General features: G+C 40.9%; 1 pseudogene; it reads right to left on the bottom strand.

Moving 5' to 3' along the window:
• LOC114702706 overlaps positions 1–21,747 on the bottom strand; it is a 63,674-nt pseudogene that overhangs the window by 26,842 nt on the left and 15,085 nt on the right.

The following is a 21,747-nucleotide window of genomic DNA, read 5'->3' as shown; positions in this document are numbered from 1 at the left end:
AGTATGCCACATAAAAAGCTAGAGGAAACTGTAGGTGTTTCTCCTGTCACGTGAGTCCTAAGGTTCAAACTATCAGTCATCAGGCTTGCTGAAGAACCTCTACCCACTGACCTGTCTCACAAGGCTGAAACTACTCTCTAATATGGATTATTGGCTATTTCTAACAAACTTACATTATTTAAACATTTCTCTTAAGTATGTCAGGTTTTCATTACCAATCACTATTGCTGGGTCTTTTAGAAAGATTTCAGAATACTTTGAAAACTAACAAACTCACATAAAAGCAATCATTTACCCATTTAGCCTATATTCCCACCCTTTTTGCATCTGATTTAATAGCAATTTAACACTTACAGAAGGTGGAAATGATTTCATTCTCATGCAAAATATTCAAGTTAGCTTTTTGCTGACAACTTCCACTTTAAAATAGCAATGACAGGTGACTTCAGTGAGGAACCTGAACCCCAGACTGAAAAGCCTATATGCATTACCCTTTGCTTTCTAGATTAAACACAGTAATTGGAAACTGATTTTGAAGTTTCTCTTTAAACCAATATAGTGGCACACAGCCAAATTCCAGGACTTAGAAAGTAGAGCAGAAGACCCAAGGTCAAATTCTCTGCCAATTCATTGTTGGCCTAGGCTGTATGACACACTATCTCAAACAAACAAACAAACAAACAAACAAAGCTTTAAGAGCAGAGAATGTCTAAAGTCTTAAGTAATAAAAGTAAACATTTGGATGATCTAACACAAAAAGGCAAGGGGGAAATTGAAAAGATACACCAGAAGTACTATGGCCATTCTGTTTCTAACTTGATATTTTTGTTTGTAAAAAAAAGAAGCAAGTCCATTTCACCTCTAAGTATTTAAGGATAATTATGGTCAAGTTTTTAGCTATTTGAAACTAGAACAATGGGCGCGATGTGGTTCAGCTGGCACACTGCTTGCCTAGCATTATAAAGTCCTGGTTCACCAGCAAAACTAAAACTGGGCATGTGGTATAGGCCATAATCCAGCACCCCGAAGAGGAGGCAAGGTTATCAGAAGTTCAAAGCCGTCCTTGATAAATTTAAGGCCAGTCTGAGCTACCTGACACCTGCCTCAAAAAAACCAGAAACAGAAAACTGATTCAGCTCCCTTCCACCAAGATCACTCTCTGTCAGGCAAAGGTTCTGGAGTCTTTTTTACTTTCTCCAACCAAGGAAAAAAAAGAGATAAATTTAAAAGAAATAAAGGAGACATTTAGTGTTTGTGCATCTTCTATTCAGACACTATTAATCATTTCTTTTAAAATTAAATTACCTACCTCACGGGTGTTGTGAGGATTAATTCATTAGTGTTTCTAAAGCACTTTGAGATCCTCAGGTCAAAGGCGCTATAGAAGTGCAAAGTAGTAGTATTATTACTAGATCTTTGCTTATTTAAGGAATTTCACAATCCTTTCAAACCTACCCTGTGTTTTGATTTAGACATTTATCAATATTAACTTCTTTTGAGTATGTTATAGACAGACAGCAGGGATAGATGTCTCAAAGCCAACTAACTGTCTTAGAAGTTAAGTTACACCTTGACCTAAAATGACTGCAGCAAGCTTGGAAATAGCCAGGATGACAAACTGCATCCATACAAATTTTTATGAGAAATCTGTCAAATCAGATTTACAAGTGTGCTTAAGTTGTAAGAAAAACAAAACTGAATATACTTAACCACAGACTTGTATAAAAATGTAATCAATAAAAGAGGAAGGAAACAGCATCCAACTTATTTTAAAAGCTAGCACTGTGTCATACATTAATTCCATGCACACGTGTGCAAGTGCAACACAGACATCTACGGCTAGCAACAGTTTTTGTATAAACTGACAGTAAAATAACGTGCTGATTTTCTCCCAGTCAACCTCACCTCAATTACAGCAGCTAAGCCTTGAGAGAAGTCAACTTATCACTGAGGTAAAGCTTCAAATCTGTTAAATCTTGGATTAATCAACTAATTCCTACCCTCTTCTCTAACAAAGGTTGTACAATTAAAATGGTTTTCAAATAAAAAAACAAAGGCATACATTCACACACAAAAAGCTAAGGAAACATGAGTTATCTGCATACAGAATATTTACTCAGGGTTTTAAAGCTTCACCACCCTGAGGGATTTCTACAGCACAAATTCAGTTTCAATATCAACTGAAAAGGAAAACACAACTTTCACCACTTACCTCCTGCTCTTGTTGAAAGATGACAACTCTCCCACCTTTATCTCCTGTTGCTAGTAATTCTCCAGAATGATTAAACTCTACTGTAGAAATTATATCTGCTGTATAATTGAAACAGAAACAAAAAGACATCAGTTTTTGTTCCCCAATTCACTTAGGTGTTCCTAACAACACTCTAGATCTAGGCATCACTCTGGCATCAGAAACAAAGAGATTCGAGGTCCTTTTGTGAACACTTTCATTGGGCGGGGGGGGGGGGAGAGAATTCCCCAGATAAACCAAAACAAAACATTCCACCAATCAGGAACATAATAATAATGCCAGATTGCAAATATTTCTCTTTATTTGTGAATGCAGAGAAATCCACCACATATCTGTGGGATCTTGTTTGTTTGTCAGGTTTATATCGCACGAGTATGTGTGACTTGCAGGGGAATGAACATGCCAACGCGTGCATGTGGTGTTCAGAGACAACTCTGTGCACAGGCTTCCTTCCATCTGCACACAGATTCAGGAACTGGATTTAGGTGTCCAGGCTTGCTCTACGAGCACTTTCCCACTGAGCCATCTTGAAAGCTCAGGAGGGTTTTTTGGAAAGAGTCACTTGCAGCAGGATAACTTATTTTCCTTCCTGCACTTCTTGAAGTATTTGGTGATAACACCATTGAACAGTGATCATTTTGTGAATTTCTAACTTAAATACTGTTGTTGGTTTGGTTTTTCAAGATTAGCTGAGTAGCTCAAGCTGGCCTCACACTTGCTATCCTACTCCGAGCTTCTTGAGCACTGGAGTTACTACAGACAAATGCCACCACACGTGGCTTTATTCAGACTGCTGAGGAGCACGATGACATTTTTGCTTCTGTTATGTTGAGGGGTTTACTATGGATCAACTCTCAAGACTCAAGTACTCTAAGCAAGTGCCCGTCTCTGCTGCTAGAATTGTTTATACAAACCAAAGCCTTCAAAATTAAGCAGAAAGAGGCCAATATGGTAGTGCAAGCCAGCAATCCAATATTGGGAGTCAGAGGCAACAGGGTCAGTCAGGACTTCAAGACCAACCTTGACTGCATGAGACCCATCTCAAAAACAAACAAAAAACCAACAAAATTCTAAGACAGATATTATGGGAGCGAGCATTTTGATGTAAAATAATTTAAGATGGAATTCTAGTAGCCATAAATCTAAATCGTATCCCAAATATCAGTAACACACTCTTGAAACAAAGAAATTAAACATGTTTATTAGATACACACCATTACGACAAAGAATTATTTCATGAAAGCTACAACATGGGGATACCTTTAAGATTTTTAAACTAACGATTCCATGTTTCATAAAAATGAAAACACTGTCAGAATCACTATATTAAATGTGATATATAGTCCAGTACAAAATATTGTTATGTTCTCATAAATAAGAAATTGTAAAGACAAAAATACTCTTTAAATGGAAAGGAGTCTTTCTAAGGACAATAAAAATGTTATTTTACAATAAAGACTGTCTTACTAATCTTATAATATGCTAGTTAAAAGGGAGCCTCCAAACATTCATCAACTTAACACACAGCAAACTTTAGGCACACAGATTTTCAAATTATTCAACAAAAGGAATTCTTGAAAGGCATCACTGGTTTGTACATCAACTCAAGCTGAGGAGTTCTATGCACACAGCAACTCCTCGTCAGGTTTGCCCTTTGCAAATGAACGAGCACTTCTTTGGGAGTGGAATGCAGTGGGTGGACTAAGAGCAGAGCATTAGTGGCCTATTTTGACCTGGCCAGTTCTTGTTGTGTCATTTACTTCCAGAAGGTCTTGTGTGACATAATAAACAGATAAGATGATCAGACAGCCAAGAATTCAAAAGTTTTTACACTCAAAGAAAACATCCACTATAGCTTCTGTAAACTGTAAAATTAGTGACAACTGCGGCACATTAATGGAACCAAATTTTTCAGCCTTATCATTTTTTAAATATTTCAGCTCTGAGTTGTGAAGCAATTCAGTCACTTGCTGGTTTTATCATTTTAAATGAGAATGACTTTGCAAAGAAGTAATTGGAAGGAAATCAACCACTGCAGACATAAGATTTCTGAAACGGAGAGAAGGCTGCACATATTTTAAATACCCAATAAATAAGAGATTCAAGGCACTTCTAGTCCAGGTGGAAACTATGGCCCACCAATGTCTTTATAAGCACATTTAATGACCGGAGCCCAGTACTAAATACTAAAATCTAAAGCTGTTTAGCATCAAGCCATTTTCAGAGAATGTCTGACAACTCTAGTTCTTGTATAAGAAGAACTGGATACTTAATAACATTAACAAAACAAGCACAACTTATTTATACAAAATAACACCAAAACGTATTAACAGACACAGATACATGGAACTGCAAAGTGCCAAGTGAGCATTGAATGATGTTCATTTCCTATTCATAGCACTATTGTATCGTTCTCATTTTCCATGTCTAGAAGAACAAAGGGAAACTCTAGAGATCAGGTATGTTAGGGAGTGGTGCTACATGTAAGTATCAAGTGTCAAAGCCAGGATTCAAATTCAGCAGCCATATGGTTACAGTAGCAGTTCAGGATTCTGTAAATCATGGAATAAATGTAAAGGAATACTGTCTAAGTATTTATAGTTTGTTTGTTGCCCCCACCCCAAAGCTCCTGTATTCACCAAAGCACCTAGAACCAAACAAATCAACTTCAGACCTTAGTAATGACTAAGTGATAAACTAAGCACTTAATGCAGCACCTGCTACAGTCAAGTACTGAGGATACTGAGTGATTACACATTCTAAATTCCACCTCTGCAAGAAAGGAGAACACAAGAATGTATTCATAAGGAAGAAAAAACGGGCAGGCAGGCAGGCAGGCAGGCACCACCCCTGCTGGGAATGACTGATTGATAAATAAAACACTGATTGGCCAGTAGCCAGGCAGGAAGTATAGGCGGGACAAAGAGAGAAGTCTGGGAAGTAAAAGGCTGAGAGGAGAAAACGCCAGCCTGCCGTCCAGAGAGCAGCACGTAAAGGCAGCAGGTAAAGCCACGGAACACACGGTGACATATAGATTAACAGAAATGGGCTGAGTTTAAGTGTAAGAGCTAGACAGTGGTAGGCTAATGACCGAGCAGTTTAATTAATATGAGCTTCTGAATGATTATTTTTTTATAAGCAGTTGTAGGGTCCGTGGGCTGGGCAGGACTTAGAAAACTCCAGCTACACACCCCCACACCAAGGAGTTAGAAGGATGGCTCAGTGGGTCAAATGCCTGTCTAAATGAGCTCTAGGTTCAGTGAGAAAATCCCATCTCAAAAATAAGGCAGAGTGACAAGGCTATCAACATTGACCTCTGGCTTACACATGCACATGCCACATACATGCCACACACCACATACATGTACACGTGTACACACACACACACACACACACACACACACACACACACACACACACACACAGCCACGCATAGCAGAACAGTTTATAACCAGGCCTCAGAAGGTAAAAAGCAGGAGGACTGTCCTGTTTAAAATCAGCTTGGTCTACCATAGGGAGCTCTAGGCTAGCAAAAGTTACACAGCTACCCTATTAAAAGTAATAAAGAAAGCCAACGGAGAAAGATCAAAGACAAAATTAATCCTAGCACATAAAGACCAAATAAATATGTTGAGATGCCTCTTCATTTTAAACTTATACAGGACTGAGGGTAGCTCAGAGGTAGAGAATATTCTTAGCACCCAGGAGCCTGTTTCACTCCAGAAACAACAGGTAAAAAGTACAAAAAGCCAGGCAGTGATGGCACACGCCTTAATCCCAGCACTCAGGAGGCAGAGCCAGGTGGATCTGAGTTTGAGGCCAGCCTGGTCTACAGAGTAAGTTCCAGAACAGCCGGGGCTACAGAGAAAAACCCTGTCTTGAAAAAATTAAAATAAATAAATAAATAAATAAATAAATAGCCAGGTGGTGGTGGTGGTGGCGGCGGCGGCGGCGGCGGTGGCGGCGGCGGCGGCGCACGCCTTTAATCCCAGCACTCGGGAGGCAGAGGTAGGTGGATCTCTGTGAGTTCGAGGCCAGCCTGGGCTACAGAGTGAGTTCCAGGAAAGGCATCAAAGCTATACAGAGAAACCCTGTCTCGAAGAAGGGGGGGGGGGAGAGGGAGGGAGGACGGACAAATAAGGGGAAGACGACTCATCTTGGATAAATTGCTGAAGTGTGTCTAACCATCTGGGTTGTAGGGTCTGGCAAGCTGTACTTCAAAATACAAAATAAAGGCCAAGCTCATGCTGAGCCATGTTCCCAAATGCTACACATGTACTTTCAAACGTCATAAAATTCAAGGGAAGATAAATTTTAATCCTACTTCAGAGAACTACTATTACTTTAGTATCTCAGCAAAGAATATTGTGTGACTACACGAGCTCAGTACCAAAAGGCAAGTATGTATCCTAAAGCTGCTTTTAATACCAATTTCCTAAACGTTACAAAGTAGGTGTGATGCTGTTTGGACAAAATAAAGACAATCAGGAAACTGGAAACCAATGACCAGAGCTTAGATAGGGAGGCAGGTAACAGATATGAAGACTATTACTGTATCCTTTCCCACAGAAAGGCCAGAATACCTCTACACACTACTCCCATGACCAAACGGTCAGCACTTACATACTGCACAGGAACGCAACACTGCAAACCCACAGGGGTGCATCTCTTCATCACTGTGATGGTGAGTCTGCAGTGTCAACCTGACCAAATTTGGAAACCTCTAGGAAACATACCTCCCAATGTCTGTGTTTTCAGATTAGTTTAGCTGAGGAGGCAAAACTCACAGGTGGCAATCATCTCAGGGACTGTGGTCCCACGCTGAATAAAACCAGGGGAAGGGCAATGTGGAGTGTGGACAGCCACCATTGCCTTCCCCAGCATGAGACTATATCTCCTCAAACCATGAGCCAAATCAAACTCTTTATCACCCCTAAATTGCTTGTCAGCTATGAGAAAACTAATACAAATGCCTAAGGTTAAAATTGTTATCATGCACTGGGTACTTACTTATCCAAGCAAAATGAAACTAAAAAAACCGGGACATCCGTGCTCAGAGCTTTGTGATCACTGAAAAACTGGACACAACTCAATGACCTTAGCCGGGGTAGGTTTACACCCAGACATGAAATGTCACTAATCAGCAAGAAAGCACTACTGATAGAAGTAACAGCATGGATACATCTCAGGATGCACTGGCTAGTGAACAAAGCTAGATGCTAATGGCACAGCAGAGGCTGAACTAACAACAGAGCAGCAGTTGAGTGCTAGGGTCAGGGATGGGAGACATACTACAGGGCCTGGAGCTTTTGGAGTGACTCAACTACTTGGTGTATGGTGACTGTGACTGTTTTTCTCAAAGCTTGAAGTACTGTGTAACTAAAAGGTTAAGTTCACCATGTGAAAACAAGTTTGTCACAGGAAAGTAGCAAAATCCAAACACTAGAATCTTTTCCCAGGCATTCTATAATCCTAACCAGGCCTTTCACTTACTTGTTACCAAGCTTTCTGGATTTAAAGCCTTCAAGGGTACATTAACGGATTACAGCATTCCCCAAGTACTGCATGGCATTCAAAACTTTACATCACTCATGTTTTCAGTAATACATACAAATGCTCATTATCATCTGCCTCCCTAAAGGGCTACAACAACCAGAGCTAGCTAGCTGTCCTAACCTTGGCTACTAGGCTTTCTCACTGTCCTGAAAGCTTCCTCCTTCCCTTCACCAATCTCAATGGCCCCTTGTGTAACAGTCCTGGAACTCACTTTGTAGACCAAACTGGCCTCGAAATCACTGAGATCCACCTGCCTCTCTCTGCTTCCCAAGTGCTGGGATTAAGGGGTAAGCCACCACCACCTGGCCATTAGACAGCTTCTAATGCAGAAAATTAAAGGCCCGAAAGAACCACAAATCTGCACAACTGCCTAGTTTTCCCTAGACCCATGGCCTTCTGCTGGAGAACCTGGAGTCCAACTACACTGATTTAGGGTCTCACACAACCTTGGTTAGCCTCTTCTAAGAGTTGACAACAAGGACCCAGATCCCACGGTTCACTTTTCACATGGTTATATTTGTGGACCATGGAGCCAGAACATGAACCCCAGAAAGACAAACTACATTCAAACTACCACAGGCTTTCCCTCGCTTTGCTACAGAAGAGCCTGCTGTTGCTCAACTGTAAGTAATAATATACTGACTTCTAACAAGTGATTCACTTCTCAAACATTTAACAAATACTAACTGCATAAAGTTGACAAAGACCAAGCCTCTTTCAGAAACTTGTTCTAGTTTTAAATTTACAGAAGGTCTCAAAGATGATACAGGGAGTTCCTATATATACCTTACCTAGTTTCCACCATTGTTTACACCTTGCACTGCTAGGGTACACTTGTCACAGATAAGGAAGCAGCTTGGCATATTTGAAATGAACTTGACAGTGCTGTTATTCAGAATTGCCCCCTTGTGCCTCTTCAGTTCCCAAACCTCACCAGGTTACCATTACAGTGTCATGTCTCCCTAGCTTCCCTGACCTATGGGTTTCCCAAACTACCTTGTCTTTGATGAACTTAACAATTCTGAGCATCCTAGGCAGTATACAGCAGGATACCTCTCAATCCGAAATTGAAATGCATTTTATTTTTTCATGGTGATGCTACAATTGTGGGTTTCTGGCAGGAAGATTACAGATACTAGTGACCATTTATGTCACAGTGTTACTATGGTATATCCTCCTTGTGGTCGGAGTGGAAAACGTCCCTAACAGGCTTAAGTATTTGAACATATGGTCCCCAATTGGTGGCACTGTTTGCAGGACAAAGTATGTCACTGTGGGTGGGATTTGACAGTTCAGTCTCACATCACTTCATTCTCTCTACCTGGGGTAGTATCTAAAGTTGAGGATATGATGCTCTCTCAGCTTCCTGACCCAGCCATTTGACACTTATCACAGACATTTATCACATCAACAGAAAGGGAACTAACCCAATCCTATTAGCATGATTTACTGATGACAGCCCATACGTCCTGGGTTTGACATCAGCACCACATAAAGTGAACATGATGGCAGACACCTGCAATCCCAGCACTAGGAGGTAGAGACAGGAAGGTTCTGGGACTCACTGGCCAGCCAGTCCAAATTGGCAAGCTCAAGTTCAGTGGAAAACTACCTCAAAAACTAAGGTGGGAAGCAACAGAAGACCACACTTGACCCCAATCATTGGCCTTCCTAAGCACACATACACACACACAAAGAAAAACTTTTATTCAACCCATCAGTACAAAATTAACGTTTCATTTTATAGCTGCATTTTTAAAGAAATGAATCCACACCAGTTCTGCAAAGAGGAGTAGACAAAGAATAAAAAGGGGACTATAATAAAGGCTATAAAGCTATGCACCTCAGAACACCTGACCATTGCTAACACTATTGTCCTTTGAGCAAACAGCTCAGCAGTCAGCTAGGCAATTAGACATAAGCCTATACCTTGCTCATCATCCTGTTCATCTTCCAGTACTTGTTCTTTCCAGATGTTGGAGAGGTGGGGTGAGTACATCAGGCAAACAGATTATCTGTTTCTCTGTTCGTTTTACTAGGTCTATTTAAAACAGAAGTCCAATTCTTGATCTGCTTGTTATATACTTATATCCCAATTAAAAAGCATGATCCATTTTCACCATCTGTTTTTTCATTGGCTCCACATAGCTATTTAGTCATGACTAACCCAAATTTTTTCAGAAAGACTCCTTTTTCCCTTATATAAACAAACACTCAGACTAGAATGACGTTAAGTTAGCATATGTGAGACTTTTTGCCCTGTGTGATCCCTAACACCAGAAGAGAAGGATAATGTATTCATAAAGCAGTAACTTCTTGCTTAAAAAGGAAGGCTAACTTCAGGTTCTTTCCCTAAAGAACTTTAGGAGGCTCCTTTTTGACTGTTGTCCTCTAGAGGGAGCTCAAAGTCCTCAATATTTTCCCAAGGTAGGCCATTAAACCCTCCACATATCCGGTTTGTTGGAGCAATGTCTCCTACACCTTGCAGAGCAAACTAAACGTAATACTGTCCTTTGAAAAACTCTTCTCTCAAAAATAAAAAGGCTTGGCCTACTCACAGACCCCCATGAAACAGCATTTCCCATTGCCTTCATGTCAGGGCATGAGCAGGATGAGATGGCTGGTGTAAGATATAGTAGCTACTTGTGTCTTCCTAGGTCCTACTCAGAAAACGACTCAATGGTTGAGATACCCTCATCTATGACACCTTTTCAGGGCCACATTCATATGGAACAGGCATAAGAAATGCCCCAAAAGTTAAGACTGTCTAATTCCTACTTTGCCATTAGCTGTATGACGTACAGGTGGTAACAGCCTCTTAGAGACTCTTTAACCCCAGCACGCAGAAGACAAAGGCAGGAAGACATGAGTTCTAGGCCAGCTTGCTCTACCTAGAGTTCTAGCCCAGCCAAGGTTACACAGTGAGACGTTTTATAAAATAGTAAAATAAAACAAAACATTAGCTGTTCCTGGGTGTTAAGGTCAACACAGTGTGACCTATGTTTTCCAAATGGTCTACTTTAGGTGACTGAAGTCTAAGTCTAAAGCCCAAGCAAGTAACAGTATTTCAACTGCCTTGCTCTGCTGCCTCTTTGTACACATACAGAAGCCTGGGGCTATACCAAGCTGATCATGGTCATGTTTCCAAATGCCTTTTGGCTAAAATACCCCAAGTTCTCTGTGATTTCCAACTAGGTAATGGAGAAATCTGCACGGAACAAAGTGTCCAGAACTTTCCTCAATCCAACTTATTAAAAAGGATTGTTTTGTTATAAGCTCAACAAAAACCACTGCCTGTCCATGCTCACAGAAAACCTACACTGTAATGTTCCCATGAAAACTAGGGTCCAGAATGTGTTTTCCAGAGATGCAATCTGGAACCAGTCTCCCTTTATAACTTGTTCCTGGATAAAATCTGGCATCATGTTTGGCTGAACAAAATGCTGTTGGGGAATATTATTTTAAGGTGTGTTACTTTTGTTTATTTTGTTACTTAACTCTGTGAAGCGGTGATACTTTGCCTATCTAAAACACCTGACGATCTAATAAAGAACTGAACAGCAAATAGCAAGTCAGGAGAAAAGATAGGCGGGGCTGGCAGACAGAGAGAATATATAGAAGGAAAAAGACTCCAGGGGCCAGCCACTCAGCTACACAGCAAATCAGAGTAAGAATAAGATTTACAGAAGTAAGAGAATGGGAAAAGCCCAGAGGCAAAAGATAGACGGGATAATTTAACGTTAAGGAATGTTGGCAAGAAACAAGCCAACCTAAGGCCAGGCATTTATAAGTAAGAATAATCCTCCGTATGTGATTTATTTGGGAGCTGAGTGGCAGGCCACCAAAGAACAGAAGAATAAAAAGCAAATAACAGAATGCAACTACATAACCTCCTGAAACAAAGAGAGATAAACAGTTGTTAATACATTAGCCTCCAGGTATGATTTTAACAGGTAAGCTTCAGTGTGAAATTGCTGTGTAAGTTAAAAGAGCTATAAAATGACCATTCTAAACCTAAAGTTAGATACTATCTTTACTAGATATCCAGTAACTTTGAACTGGTTCATAATTAGCTCCACACATTACATTATTCCAGTTGCCTAATGCAAACCATGAGTGATGGCTCATACCTTAATCTCAGCACCAAAAATGGGTGCTGCAAATTTGTAGCCAGCCTGGTCTACATAGCAAATTCCACGCCTGCCAGGACTACTGAGTGAGACCCAGTCTCAAATCATCAGTAATATCGATGATGTCGATATTCTGGTGTCTATGCAAACAAACCACACTCTACCTCTATGGATATCTTAGCCACCAGCCACTTTTGAGACAGGGTCTCATTGTATAGTACTGGCTGTCCTGGAACTCACTAAACAGATCAGACTGGCATTGAACACAAGAAATCTTCCTGCCTCTGCCAGGATTAAAGCCATGTGCCACCATATCTCATACCTCATAGGTTTAAAATTTGAAATTTAAAAAAAAAAAAATCTTTTAAGGCTGAAGATGGCTCTGAGGACCCACAAACATGCATAATTCCAGTTCCAAGGGATCCAACACTCCTGACTTCCATGGGCACCTGAAAGCATGTTGGTGCACACACATACATACACTCAAGCATACACATAAAAATTTTTTCAATGGGTGGTGGTGTAGTGGTGGCATACGCCTTTAATCCCAGCACTCTGGAGGAAGAGGTAGGCGGATCTCTGAGCTTATGGCCAGCCTGGTCTACAGAGTGAGTTCCAGAACATAGAGGGCTACACAAAGAAAACGGGGTGGGGGGCACCACAACATTGTTTTCAAAGTAAGTTCTTTTTTAATCAGAATTGATTTCTATTGATGTCTATAGAGAAGCTTTACAAACTAATCAGAACACACTACACTGTCCATTTGTCGCAACAGTCATTTGTAATTCAAATCTGCTTTCTTATAGGTTACAGACAGACAAAATATTTAAAAGAAAAAACTAAGGAGATTTTTAGGTGTATTACAGACCTTATTCTGATGCTCCAAGACAACACATTTAGTGTTAACTAAAAACAACCCAGTCAGCTGTGCACCCTGGATTACTCAAACTGCATCACAGAAGATTGGGATTGAACAGGAAGGTGAGCAGATAGGAAAACTGGAGACCAAAGCAGATATGCTTCAGAAATCCTAGTAAGCAACCTTGGACTCAGGGCCAGTGTAGTGCAGTACTGGTGCTGCTGTAAGCCACATGCAATGAACTAGCATTTAATCCTTACCACAAACATGTAAACTTGTTTACATTAATACACAGGCTTAACAAATGAAAAAATTAAAGCCAAGAGGGCAGATATGAACAAATCTTCAATCAAACGTATATAAAAAATAAAAATAAACATCAAGAAAAATGTCAAGGTCTTCCTGCAGGCTCAATGGACCTCATCACTAATAGGCAAGTATGTACCTCACAAGCTTCATTTAACAGCATCTAAAGGGCAGAGAAAACTTTTAAGGAAAAAAAAAAAGCAACTGGATAACTAATCCAAAAGATTACACCACTGATTTCCTCAAAAACCCTTAACTAAAAGGAACACCATACATACTTTTATAGGAAGAGCAATTGAAGAGTAACATGGTGGCAACCTACAATCCCAATACTTAGAGAGGTGGAGGCAGGGGATCAGGAGTTCAATTTCCCGTAAAGAATGTTCTAGGCCAGTTTGACACACCCAAGAGCCAAACAAAAGGAAAAAAAATAGCAATTTCATTCAAGTGAATTCTTTCTGCTTATATCTTTTTTAAAACTCCCCCCTGACCTCAAACTCTACTCTAGAGCTATAGTAATAAAAACAGCTTGGTACTGGTATAAAAACCAACATACGGACCAATGGAATCGAATTGAAGACCCTGACATTAATCCATGCACATATGAACACCTGGTTTTTGACAAAGGAGCCAAAACTATACAATGGAAAAAAGAAAATATCTTCAACAAATGGTGCTGGCATAACTGGATGTCAATAAGTAAAAGATTACAAATAGATCCATATCTGTCACCATGCACAAAACTCAAGTCCAAGTGGATCAAAGACCTCAACATAAATCCAGTTACATTAACTTTATAGAAAAGAAAGTAAGAAGCACTCTTGAACGCATTGGCACCGGAGACCATTTCCTAAATAAAACACCAACAGCACAGACCCTGAGCACAACAATTAATAAATGGACCTCTCGAAACTGAGAAGCTTTTGCAGGGCAAAAGACACAGTCAATAAGACAAAAAGACAGCCAACAGAATGGGAAAAGATCTTCACCAACCCCACATCTGACAGAGGATTGATCTCCACAGTATATAAAGAACTCAAGAAACTAGACATCAAAATACTAAACAGTCCAATTAAAAAATGGGCTAAAGAGCTAAACAGAAAATTCACAAAACAAGAATCACAAATGGCTGAAAGACATTTAAAGAAATGCTCAACATCCTTAATCATCAGAGAAATGCAAATCAAAAACGACTCTGAGATACCACCTTACACCTGTCAGAATGGCTACGATCAAAAACACCAATGACAACCAATGTTGGAGAGGATGTGGAGCAAAGGGACACTCCTCCACTGTTGGTGGGAATGTAAACTTGTACAACCACTGTGGAAATCAGTATGGCGGTTTCTCAGAAAATTAGGAATCGAACTACCTCAAGACCCAGCCATCCCACTCTTGGGCATATACCCAAGGAATGCTGATTCATACCATAAAGATACATGCTCAGCTATGTTCATAGCAGCACTATTTGTAATAGCCAGAACCTAGAAACAACCTAGATGCCCATCAACGGAAGAATGGATGAAAAAAATGTGTTACATATACACAATGGAGTACTACTCAGCAGAGAACAACAATGAAAGCATGAAAATTGCAGGCAAATGGATGGAACTAGAAAAAAATCATCCTGAGTGAGGTAACCCAAACCCAGAAAGACAGTCATGGTATTTACTCACTCATAAGTGGATTCTAGATATAAAATAAAGAACAATCAGACCACAACCCATAGAACCATGGAGGCTATACATATAGCATGGAGGTCCCTAGGATGACTGTGGCTTATAATAAATTTTGGTTTTACTCAATTATTGAAAAAAAAAATAGCCAAATGAATGGAAACACATGAACTACGAACCAAAGGCTGAGGGGCCCCCAGTTGGATCAGGCCCTCTGAATAGGTGAGACAGTTGATTGGCTTGATCAGTTTGGGAGGCAACTAAGCAGTGGGACCAAGTCCTGTGCTCATTGCATGAATTGGCTGTTTGAAACCTGGAGCTTATGCAGGGACACTTGGCTCAGTCTGGGAGGAAGGGACTGGACCTGCCTGGACTGAGTCTACCAGGTTGATCGCAGTCCTGGGGGGGAGGATTTGCCCTGGAGGAGGTGGGAATGAGGGGTAGACTGGGGGTAAGGGGAGGGGGTGGGAGGGGGGGAGAATAGGGGAACCCGTGGCTGATATGTAAAACTGAATGGTATTGTAAAATAAAATAAAAAAAAAAAATCTCCCTTTCTTCTCAATTTTGGTAGATAAAACATCAGGTAGCTATTTTCTGACCTGGTCTGAAGCTGTATTTAAAATTCAATTCCTATCTTCATTACACTTCTAAAAGGAAGTTATGTTTTCAAGGGATGATAACTGTGTGAATGTGTTCTTACTAAGCAAGTAATAAGAAGAATCAGAGCATGCTGGCAGCCAGAGAAGAATGCATTCTGAAGGCAGGAAGCACTGTCAGAAACAGGATGGATGGATGGACCAAAGGACAGTACCAAGGTTGTGAAAACACACCCAGCAAGAGAAAAACAGAAAAGAGCTGGAGTCCATTGCACATCTTTGATTGGACATTTGAGCAGAATGTCATATAGTCAACTAGAATGATTTGGCAGTAAGAGTTTTCAGAATGCATTTAAAGTCATGTAACATTTCAAGGTAACTTCTTTGTGGGTAGGCAAAGAAAACCAGGGTTGTGGGCTTAGAGCCTTGAGGATCTCCTATCCCTGGCAGCTGAGCAGGAACCACGGAAGAATGAGATGACGGGACTGGGGTTGCTGGTAAGGTGGGATGTTTCTCCAGAAGCCAGGCAGACAGGGTTTTGGAAAGGCAGTGATGGCTGTGAATTAACTTTAGGTTTGGTGGTGTCTTCAAAATACAAACCGTTGTTTCTTGTGGCTTTACCTTTTGGTTGTCAGGAGAGAGGATGTTCCCAAGGTAAAACTATGTAAGTGTCAGCCACAGACTCATTCCCATGACTGCTGTCAGGCATCAGTTTTCCTGGATGCTGGCCTGAGATACCAACCAGTTTTTGCCACATGGATTCCAGAAAAGTTCACAATAAAGGTAGCTGGTTTCCCCACAAAGAAAACAAAAGAGAGCAGCCCAAACCTTTTTGGTAATAATCTATCATATCAAGGGAAGAGGCTTACACAAGGACCAGAACATCAGGCAGTCTCCACTGGAGCCATCTTGGGGGCTGCCCACTACAGTTCCTTGGTCAGCACAGAAAAAGCAGTAAGAACCGTCTAACCAGGCGGCAATGCTGCAAGCCAAAGAGAGAAGCCTGGAATAATTTCAACTAAGCTTCAAGGTTAAGATTCTTTCCAGCCCTAGCTGTCTCGCTGCAGGCCCCACTCCGCGTGTGCGTGTATATGTGTGTGTATACAGGCATGCCTGTAGGGGAGGGGGGCAGGCTTGTGTATGCATTGCTGTTGTTTGCAGTACTGAAGACCTAACACAGGGCCTTGCAGGACCTCACAGGACCTGTGAGACAGGCACTTTACCCTTTAGTTATAGCCCCAGATATCAAGCTATTTGGTTTTTTGTTTTTTGTTTTTTTTGTTTGTTTGTTTTTTTTTTTTTGTTTTTCGAGACAGGGTTTCTCTGTGTAGCTTTGCTCCTTTCCTGGAACTCACTTGGTAGCCCAGGCTGGCCTCGAACTCACAGAGATCCGCCTGGCTCTGCCTCCCGAGTGCTGGGATTAAAGGCGTGCGCCACCACCGCCCGGCGCTATTTGGTTTTTAATCCCTGCTTCAAAAGACAAAATAAAATACCCAGTTAACCTAACCACCTGCCCTAGAGGCCACCGGTCATTTCTACTCCAGCCACTCACACCGGCCCTTCTTCTACTCTCCGGCTCTCAATCCTGTGAACAAACACTAAGGCAGTCAGCAATGTCACTCCTCTCGGCTGCTGGTGTGTACCTGCAGGTCTGTACCGGTTCCTGCCAAGGGCTTCCTTCTCACAGCTTAGTTAGGGCACTCTTCCAGGGTTTCCAAGGACACTGAACTCTCCCCATTATGCTTGTTGGGACATTTCAGAGTGTTTGTTTTAACACAGGAGTTTAGATCACCATTCACCACTCAAGTCAACAGAGCTATTTGCTTAAATAAGGTACTTTGCACGTTCTTTCAAAAATGAAAGAAAACGTGTATTGGTTTTCCTACCTGGATAGTCTAATTCTACTGTTGAACTAAACAATGATATTTTCACCTACATCAGCAATTTCCAGGAAATTTTCTTCTATGGTAATTTGAACAACTACTGCTGAATTCTGGGAAAAAAAAACAAAAACTTCAGCATCACCAAACTCAATTAAAAACATTAATTTAGGCCAGATGTGGTAGCACACAGGTATAACTCTAGTACCCAATAGTCTAAGGCAGAATTACAAATCACAGGCAGCCTAGGTACATAAAGAAACTATGTAGCCTACAAAACTACCAAATAAAAAAAAAGCTGCAAAGCAATTTAAACTTGGTTTATTTATTTATTTATTTTTTTCCTAAGACAGAGTTTTACAATGTATCCCTGGCTGGCCTAGTACTCATTATCTTTCCATATAACCAACAGTAGCCTTGAACTTTGCAGCAATCCTGTCTAGGCCTCTTGAGTGCTGAGTTTTCTTCTTTTTTTTTTTTTTTTTTTTTGGTTTTTCGAGACAGGGTTTCTCTGCGTAGCTTTGCGCCTTTCCTGGAGCTCACTTGGTAGCCCAGGCTGGCCTCGAACTCACAGAGATCCGCCTGCTTCTGCCTCCCGAGTGCTGGGATTAAAGGCGTGCGCCACCACCGCCCGGCGAGTGCTGAGTTTTATTGTTTCTTTTTAATTAAAAAAATAATTGTGAGCCAGGACTACACAGTAAAACCCTGTACCGATAAAAAAAAATGATGATGATGATAATAGTGTGTGTGAGTGTTTTGCCTGCATGTATGTCTGTACACCTCATGCATACAGTTCCCTCAGAGGCCAGAAGAGGGCACCAGATCCCTGGGACTGGAGTTACAGATTGTTGAATGCTGAACTACTGATACTGGGTGGGGATCCAATGCCGGTCCAGGGTAACCACTGAGCCATCATTCTAGTCCCCATAAAGTGAATTCTAAAATTGTGAGTTACAACTCAGTAAGTTCAGTCACACTTCAACAGTGTACCCACAGTCATAAAAGGAACTAGAGACATAACTGCTCAGCAGGATACATAAATCATCCACTGCTGAACATAAGTCCTTGCAATAATATGCTCAGTGATGGGGATTCCTAGTGCTATACAATGTGCAAATACTTAATCAGAGACAAACTTACATTCCGATAGTATTCTAGTTCACAAAACAAAATAATTAGGGTTTAATAAATGAAAAGCTTCCCTGTAGTACTGAGGCCTCTACCTCAGGCCTCAGTATCCTAAAGCTAATTTAGATATACATTCTACCTTCTGAGAGTGGAGATTAAGAAGGGAAGGTGAGGCAAAGTATGGTAGTGCACACCTTTGATCCTGGCACTCCATAGGCAAAGGCAGGTGGATTTCTGTAAGTTCAAGGCCAACCTGGTCTACAGAGTGAGTTCCAGGACAGCCAGAGCCACAGTGAGACCCTTTTTCAAACAAAAGGAAGGTGGGGGGAGGGGGTATGAAAGTCAGCCGGTCAAGTGGCAACAGGCACAAAACGTATGGCCTATTCTTTGTCTCCTGACGGTGGGTATTTAGGAAACAGCATTAAGGAGGATGCTAATACAAAGACAGTAAGCTGGAACAGAGCTATCACATGGCTGCATAGGATCTACTCCACAAGCAGCTATCCTGTACAGTACAGTGCCCAAGAAATTAGCTTCATCTCTCCAGAACCCCAGGGTTAAAAGAGGATTCTCAAGTATTTTAACACCCCACTTAAGCAGCAACAGTGCTGCTCCATGAAGTTAAAGAATACAAAATCAATACACAAAAATCTGGCATGTTAGTTACTACAGTCTGACAATGAACAACCGGAAAAGGAAATTAAAACAACTCCATTCACAACAGCACAAAAAGAAACTAAGTACTTGGGAAAGAGCTTGTGCAAGGAAGCAGACTACTTCAACACTGTTAAAAAGAACAGGAAGACAGCCAGGCATAGGAGCTCATGTCTTCAATCCCAGCACTTGGAAGGCGGAGGCAGGTGGGTGTCTATGAGGCCAGCCTGGTCTACATAAGCAAGTTCCAGGACAGCCAGAGCTACACAGTAAAACCCTGTCCAAAAAACAAAAACAAGCCGGGCGGTGGTGGCGCACGCCTTTAATCCCAGCACTCGGGAGGCAGAGGCAGGCGGATCTCTGTGAGTTCGAGGCCAGCCTGGGCTACCAAGTGAGTTCCAGGAATGGCGCAAAGCTACACAGAGAAACCCTGTCTCGAAAAACAAACAAAAAAAAAAAACAACAAAACCTTATATGCATTTTACTCCAAGATTGTTACGTCACATAAAAAAAAAGTAAATACAGGCTACTTCATTGGTTTCACGTTATTAAAGATTCAGATTCTGTTTACACTCTAACAAAAGACAGCACAGAGCTGACTAGGCATTTCTATATAATAGAGAGAAAGATATAAATACAGACTAGGAAGGTAAAGGAAGAACCACGTAGAGCTGGATCTAACTGAGTCAGTATAAACTGCCGTTTTATTAACTTTTGTGTTAAAGAGCACTTCAACTATCTGGAAAAGTAGGAAGAAGAGCAGAGAATAATGAATTCCTATGCAGCTGTGCTGGTTGAGCTGTGTCAACTTGACACAAATCTAGAGATCTGGGAAAAGGGAATAGAACTGTTGCCATCTACAAAGTCCACTTGACAACAACACACAACAGAAACCTCAGTCTGTGGTGGAGCCCCCGTTCACAACCACTGCACCCCGAGGGCTACAGATTGGACACGCCTGGCTAGCTTTTCCAGGTCAGCATGGTGCGCAGCCAGGCTCAGCTTCTGGAGGATACTGCTTCTGTCTGCGTGCTGCTGCTATGCAGTTGAGGAGCAGAGGGTCTCGGTGCTATCCTATTGCTCATGTCTTCCTTTCTGAGGGGATGTTATTCTGTGTAATTTATTGAGATGGTGGTACACACTGGACCTTCTCATCCTGTCAGGTAATCTCTTTTCTCCTTTCTCGCCCATTTGTTCTTTCTGGAGACCCTTGGACATGGCTGTTGGGACTCTGTACTGATCTGACCCCTCCTCCCACTTCCCCTTTTTCTGTTCTACATTTTGGGAGAATGTAGAACAATTTTTAGTAAGGACTATTAATTCCTTTGGTGTTTGCTTCCTGATTCGGATAGTTGTGTGAATGTTATTAAATCCTAATTAAAAAAATATTTTTATTATGTGAAACAATCAGGAATTTGACTTTGAACTTAAATCTGCTAATAGGATGAGAGTCCATTAGCAGTAGTTCCTGCTGAATGAAGTATTTGTGGGTAGAATAATCCAATGTCTGAGTATGCATGAAATAATATTATAGCCTGTAAGCGAGGGAAGATTGCTATGAATTTAAAATGTCAAAAGTACTTATTTTATTTGATAAAATACGATGATTGATTGTGAAAAAGAGCTATTATGACACATACTTTACAAATATGAAAACAACAGAAGCAAACACTTTAAAAGTCTGAGGACATTCCAGAGAAGGATAGGTCAAAACCAAATTGTTCATCTAGACTATGTACACCAAGAAAACCAACCAAACGAAATCTAAATTTAGATGATCTGAGAAAGAAACCAGAGATAGAAAAGGTTCCCAATGAACAAGTAACAGAAAATCATCAAGATGTAAATAAAAGAGTAGGCATGTAGGCCAGGCATTGTGGCTTACACTTGTAATTCTAGGACCTAAGAGGCTGAGAAAGGAAGACTGTCAAAAGGTCCAGGACAACCTGGGCTAGTGAGTTCTGGGCTATACTGTGCTATAGGGATATTCTGTCTTTCCTTTTTTTTTTTTGGTTTTTTCAGACAGGGTTTTCTCTGTGTAGATCTGGTTGTCCTGGAACTCTCTTTGGAGACCAGGCTGGCCTCGAACTCAGAGATCGGTCTGACTCTGCCTCCCAAGTACTGGGACTTAAGGCATGAGACGCCACCACTTTAGTCTTAACTAAACAAACAATGTCTGATCATAAAAGCAACCCCAATTATAAACTCAATGAGTCACAAAAACAAACAAAAAGACATGAAAATAAAAAGCTGGACTCCCTGGGAAGGAAGGATTGAACAGAATGGGATGAGAAGATAATGGGAAAAATACTTCATCTATCTTCATGAAATTGTGAAAGGATAAGTAAGATTAAAGGGCTGAAGAGAAGATTTTATTTCTTAAGTTCATTCTCATAACATTGGGAGACAATCTAGAATCTAGCATAAGCAAACTTAACTAAAACAAACAGCAAGATCCAGCCTCAACTAAACTTGAGTTTAATCTAGAAATGGATACACAATCTAATGCTCACTGCTCTTCTAAGACCAGTACAAAGCTCCCACCCCAAGTCTGTTTATGTTTTTATTTTGTGTTTAACATCTAGCACAGAGCTCCCTGGCAATATTTATTTATGGAACAATTTTTGGCATAATGAATCCACTCAGGAACAAAGTAAAGAGTTATTTCCGTACTTGAGCCCCCTTCCCTTAAAAAAAAAAAAAAACACCCT

The sequence above is a fragment of the Peromyscus leucopus genome, unplaced genomic scaffold (assembly GCF_004664715.2).
Source record: "Peromyscus leucopus breed LL Stock unplaced genomic scaffold, UCI_PerLeu_2.1 scaffold_569, whole genome shotgun sequence".
In the NCBI taxonomy this organism is placed as follows: domain Eukaryota; kingdom Metazoa; phylum Chordata; class Mammalia; order Rodentia; family Cricetidae; genus Peromyscus; species Peromyscus leucopus.
Note: the sequence above shows the minus strand (reverse complement) of the source record. Positions and strands in the feature narration are given on the sequence as shown.